The sequence below is a fragment of the Lagopus muta genome, chromosome 4 (assembly GCF_023343835.1).
Source record: "Lagopus muta isolate bLagMut1 chromosome 4, bLagMut1 primary, whole genome shotgun sequence".
In the NCBI taxonomy this organism is placed as follows: domain Eukaryota; kingdom Metazoa; phylum Chordata; class Aves; order Galliformes; family Phasianidae; genus Lagopus; species Lagopus muta.
In genome coordinates, this window is record NC_064436.1 from 61,034,965 (window position 1) to 61,041,786 (window position 6,822).

Sequence of the window (6,822 nt, forward strand, 5' to 3'; positions counted from 1 at the left end):
AAAATTAGTCCCTGATGCTATGGGCTCCTACACAGCTCTATGGAATACTTATTCTGCCCTTATTTAGACAATGTTTAGAAATGTTTTGCACATAAGTCATTTATTTACACTGTGTTTTTTCATATGCATGAATTGTGCTTTGGTGTTGTTCAGTGACTATCTAGCTGGGATCGTGTTATGCTCTCTTCTGCCTGTGTGTGACAAGAAGCAGAAAGGAAGCGCTATTAGCCTTGTTTTACAGCTACAGCTTGTGAGGCTTGTATAATAAACCCAGCACAGAAAATGCTAAGGGCTAAATCTGGATCCCCTAAATACCCTAAAATACACAACAACCTTCTTTCTTTCTTAGTGAATATTGCTGCCATTAGCTGTGATGTTGTGTCTTCATTTAACAGATTTTTGCATCAAAGTGAAATTCTTGGGGCAACTAGAACCTTCTCTTTAAGTTGCCATCAAATCTAGACATTGAGTCTATGCTGGCTTCTTTGTGAAAAGAGCAATCTTGTTACTTGCTGGTTATCTGTGACTGTAGCTGTACAGCTGAAAGACAGATTGGTTATATTCATCCTAAAAACAAATGCTTTTCTTTTACCATGGGAAATGGCATCATTTCCCATGCCGTTAATAGTGGCATGATATCCATGCAGTCAGTAAAATGAGAACTGTTTTCACCCTAAGAGCAAAAGTGATATAGTCAAATTCGTTAAGTATTCCCTTTCCAAAAGATTTAACCCCTTTCCATTGCATTACAGTGTTTGCATCCTAGTTTGCAAAAAACATAATTATGTTCTGGACCTTAGGGTAACTGAGATACAGAAAGATGCTGTCATGACTAACTTCAAGCCTATGCGTAAGTTGGTGCTATGTCAGGATTACCATTTGACAGCTTGTGAAGTGTACTAGGCTGCCTGTATCCATTGACTAATGTTGGAAATAATCCAAGTAATTTTGTCAGGACGGTATCTCTGATAAAAGCAGAATTTATTCGCGATTGCAATGGCGGGCGTCCCACAAGTAGGAGCGCGCCTATGGACACAACATGACAGCCTTTATACCCTGTTTTCTCCCCCTTGCCTTCCCCCTCCCCTGTTTCCCCAATGGCTGGGTACTCCAGGTTCACAATCTTATCAGAAGGTTTACATTTGTTATTTACTTGTTATCTGGTGCCAGTCAGCAGTCATCCTGTTGTCTCCAAGATGTCTCGGTGCTCTCCTTGTCCTATTGATATGGTGATTTTCTTTAAAGTCATCATCGTTAAACAAAGAGCACTGGGGGATGATGTCAGGCCTTCCCAATGTCAGGCGCTTCCTCGGGCTGCCATGGCTTGTTCTCTGGTTTGCTCTCGTGCAGGATATTCTTGCAGTGTGTATGACAAAATGTACATATATACACATATATACAGTGTGTTCCTGGGAACTATGATAGCGGAGATCATAAAATAAAAATAATATTATCCAATTCTAATGCAGAAACAACACTTGATTCCCACAATTCCCCCCTTTTTCTTTTTTATACATTGTTGATTTCTGCAATTCTTTAAGGTTCACTTTTATAGACATCGCCCTCTTCTTCACTTTCTTTATCTCCCATCTCCTCCAATACCATAATTTTATCCAAATGTAATAGCTCCATTAGTGCTTGCTTCAGTAGTGCTCTATCAATCACTCTACTAGTCCCCTCACAAAGGGGATAACACAGCAACCAGTGGCCATCAAGGCTGCTGCTGCTACTATCAACGAAGTAAATGTGGATACAGTCACCCCTTTCCATTTACCAAACCAGAACTCCAACCATCCACTGACAGAAGTATCTATTCCTGATTTTTTTTTTCTACCACTTCATTGCCAAGGGTGGCACCAAGCCCTTGCAATGCCTTCATTATTATGTCATCCAGAGCTGTGTTATTGGCATGAAGGTGCAACAACGGGTACCCAGTGTTACATATACATTCCTTTATCATATCTTAGGAGATCCTATTTTCTCAGGCCACCCTTCTTGTGGCATATAACTGTCCTGCAATTCTCTTTATTGCACTCCTTGTATAATTTGTAAATCTCCATTGATTATAACAGATGTAGTTAACCCAATCTACATTTTTGTTGATCATCACCCACCAGGACAGTGACTCAAACCCTGCAACAGTTTGATTTCTTGCCTTAAAATCATCAGGAACAACAAGAAGAAAAAAAGTTTAAATCCTTAGCTTACCCACATACCAAACAATATTGATATGTAATAGTGTTTGTCACAAGAGATACATAAGTATTTACATCAAATGCTGCACTCATCAAATCAACATTTCTAACAGTTACAAGAGCCCACATTTCTATCCTTAGATTCACAATTTTAAGGGTCCAGCTGATTTCAGTTCTCATTGTGTTCGAGGGACCTTCTTAACTCTAGTATGATGTATCCACAATGCTTTCACTGTTGTGTGGGATGTTAGCAGCGCCTGGAACAGACCTACCCACCTTGGTTCCAGGGGCGAATCTTAAAAGAGATTTGTTACATACATATTATCGAGCCACATCAAGGCCTTGGTCTCTAGTTCCTAGAACCAGTTTCTCCTTTTCTCAAAGCTATTCCTGCAGACTTATCACATGCTCAGTTAGTATTTCGCTCCCTACTTGGGTAGAAATTCCCTTTTGTACAACATAAGGCCTTCTGTACAGTATTTTGAAAGGACTTAACCCCTCTTTGGCTCTAGGTTTTGTTCTGGTACTAAGGAGAGCCAGAGGCAACAACTGTGATCAGGATAGTCCAGCTTCCTGTCCCAGTTTTACAACCTGTGATTTAATTAGACAGTTCATCTTTTCCCCCTGACCACTCACACAGAATCACAGAATCACAGAATCACCCGGGTTGGAAGGGACCCCAAGGATCATGTAGTTCCAACCCCCCTGCCTAGCAGGGCCACCAAACATACATATTCAGATCAGGTTGCCCAGGACCCCGTCCAACCTGGCCTTAAACACGTCCAAGGACGGGGCATCCACAACCTCCCTGGGCAGCCCGTTCCAGGGCCTAACCACTCTCCTAGTAAAGAACTTCCCCCTAACATCTAACCTAAATCTTCCCTCCTTCATTCCTAGTTTAAAGACCTGTCAATGAGTCCCGCTAATTCTTCAGCTAAGATCCTCTTACCCCTCAGGGACAGGCTGCATGCATCAGCAGCCATCATGCCAGGTGCAGTGTAAATTGCCCCATGGTCAAAAAAAAGCCGAAATTCTTGCGCCTGCACCAGCTCTTAAGCCATCTATTGAAGAGCTGGGTATTTTGGATCCTCCCTGTACCTTTCCCTGACAACTCGCCTGTGGTCTGTGTGCTGTGTGCAATTGCCAATTTATTCCCAATGCTTGCTGACCTCTTGGACAATCTCTGCAATAAAACAAGTTCCCTGGTTGAAGGGTATTGTTGCAGGACACCCAAACCTTGGAATAATCTCCTGCAAAAGTACCTTGGTTACTTTCTTGGCTCTATTGGTCCTGCAAGGGAATGCTTCTGGTCACCCTGAAAGGGTATTGGTTAGAACTAGCATATATCAAAACCCTCATTTTTCCTGGCAGTTAAAAAAAATCAATTTCCAATTGTTGTCCTGGAAGGTTCCCTTTCCAACATGCCCCACTTGTACCCTGTTCCTGGTACTAGGATTGTACAGTTACTTTCTGGTGTCTGTACCCCCCATGTTTTATTATGTTCCCTTAGAACCAAATTCTATACAATACTAACGGGCACAACAGTGTGTCCATCTGGGTATGCACCCATCTGTAAGCTTGCTCTCTTCCGTTCATTAATTAGATTCCTATCCTTTCTAGAGTACCTTATAGGTTTTGACTAAGGTTCAGATATTTCAAGTTTACCGTCTGGAATTAAAGCCGTTCACCAATTTCTTTTCCTTCAGCTGCCTGTTTTGCCACCTGATCCATCATCATATTTCCAGTTTCCTGTACAGCGTCACTCTTCTGATGTCCTTTACAATGTATAACAGCCATGATGTTCTTTGGTAGATTTACATCATGCTGAATTTGTTTTCCTTGTGTGTAAACAATCCTTGCTCTTTCCAGATGGTACCACGAGTGGGTACCACCCCAAAAGCATATTTAGCATCCATCCATATATTTAAGGTTCTTGTCAAGGCAATTATTTCAGCCTTCTGAGTGGAAGTCCCCACAGGTAATGGTTTTGCTTCAATTACCTTGTCAGTAGCAGTTACTGCATGTCCTGCCTTACGGTTTCCTTGTCTTCACAAAACTGCTTCCGTCGATGAATCCAGGACTCCTCAGCATCGTCCAACGGTTCCTCCTGTAGCTCTGACCAACTTGCACAGACAGTCTCCATGCAGTCGCACACTGCTGGCTTGGAGGCAGCTCTGCATTGGTGTTCTGGGTGTTCAGCAAGTTGCTTCCTTCTCTTTGATCAGTTGTTCTTTCTGTTGAGAAACTTGATAGCCATTTAAATCAAGAAATTCAGCAAGCTCACAGTCTATTGCACACAGTCCTTTGTTACTGTAGCATCCACGTACTGCAGTAAAGTTCCACTGTGAGATGGTGAACCCAAATCTCAGGCTCACGAGTTGACCAGTTCTCAAAAATCACTGGGCTGTTCTCACAACCCTGGGTATCACTGTGCAGGTTAACTGAATTATTATTATTATTACTTTTAATTTAATTTTTTTTTTTTTTTTTTTTTTTCCATATTTGAGTTTTCCTATTCAAAGGCAAATAATTTTAGACTTTCTTTGGCAAAACCAGGCAGAAAAAGGTGTACTTCAAGTCCAGAACGGTAAACCCCACCTGCTTATTCCTTAGCTTGGTTAATAAAGATATACACCATGAGTTGTATATATTCAACTTTTCTATTAATTGCCCTCAAACCTTGTACCAAACTATGGCTCTTGCCATCCAATTTTTCATTTGCAAGATTGGGTGTTGTATTTGGATTTCTATCCAATTAGTAATCCAAAATCCAAAAAGTTATTTTTATTTCTTTTATCCTCCTACAATCTTGTATCCTCAAAGGGCATTGCTTTACCCTGGTTGGGCTGGCTCCCATCTTTAACTTAACTTTCATTGGGCTGCATTTTTGGCTCTGCCAGGCATCCCTGATGCCCGCAATCCTGTGTATACCCAATGTAGGATTTACGTAACTTCTGGCAGTACAACATTGCTTTTCCCAGTTTGTGTTAAAGCCAGACTTAAAATTTTCAGTCCATTGCTCTTGCTTGACAAGTAGGTCCAATCGTCTCTACTGAATTTAATCTCTACATTCAACTATTCTAACATGTCATGCCCAAATAATCGTTTTGGAGAACCCGGCATGTACAAGAATTTATATATTCCTACTTGTTCTCCTAGCCTGTATTTAATTGGTCCAAAAAAAAGTAAACTTCTCTTGCCAGTAGCTGCTACAACTATTACAAAAATCATCTACGGGTAACAGTAAGACGCACCCAGAGGTACCAGAAAATAAACCTCTTCAGCCTGCTTCCCCTGCTACTTTCAGTCCTGGCAGGGTGGAACTCTCCCTGAGTCCTTCCAGGCTCCCCTTACCTCTTCTTCTAGGTAAGGACATCCCTGTTAACCTTGCTCAACTTTGCATTCCTCAGTTTGTTTTTCCCAAGCCCTTTTCACTTCCCAAACTCTCATCATCACAGCCATTACTAACATTGTATTTCAGTTTCACTCCCTTCTCTCCCCAGGCTTCCAGTGCTCACACTGATACCGGGTTTCCCCAGCTCTGCAGATGCCGGCTATTCTCACTTCCAATGTCCCGTCCCATCCCCATTCACAAGCACTGCACCCCTTCACATCACAGCGGGAGGCTCCGGCCCCCAGCTCTTTCTCCCAATCCAAGTTGTTCTTACAAGCCGCAGGGGGGGGTGTGCGGGGATGTGTTCTCGTGCCGGCCCAACTCTAATATCCCAAACTCACTGTTTTCCTTAACCTTTTTGCCATTCTTTGTTTGTTTGTTTGTTTTTCCACAATTCCACTATTTGTACCCTCAACTGCAATTCCACATACCATTAACAATTGCAATTCCGCATACCATTAAAAACTGCATTTCCACATAATTTCCACATACCATTAAAAGTTGCATTTCTGCATTTCCATATACCATTAAAACTGCGTTTCCACATACCATTAAAACTGCATTTCCACATAATTTCCACATACCATTAAAAGTTGCATTTCCACACAATTTCCACATACCATTAAAATTGCATTTCTGCATTTTCATATACCATTAAAACTGCGTTTCCACATAATTTCCACATACCATTAAAAGTTGCATTTCCACACAATTTCCACATCCCATTAAAAACTGCATTTCTGCATTTTCATATACCATTAAAACTGCATTTCCACATACCACTAAAAGCTGCATTTCCACATAATTTCCATATACCGTTAACAACTGCATTTCTACATACCATTAACAATTGCATTTCCACATACCATTAAGACAGTTTCTCCCAGTGCCTTCAAAATCCACAAATCAAACAACACAATTCCTCAACTTCCACAAACACCCAGCACTTGGTCTCATGATTCGGGCACTCAATTATACAACTGGTCCCATTACTCCATTTACGTTCCTGGTTTCTTATTCAATATTCCCCCTGGCTCACCAACAATGTTTCTCCAGTGAGCCAAAATACAACCCAGGGGGTCTTCTCATATCACTTTAGACACCCCTTGTTCCATAACAGCCTCGTACACAACATAACATAACACCTTCAGGACATAAACATTTAACAATCATAAAGACAGTGACAATAATCAGTACAATTTATCCTCAGGATCCTTCCTCTCTCTCTGCCTT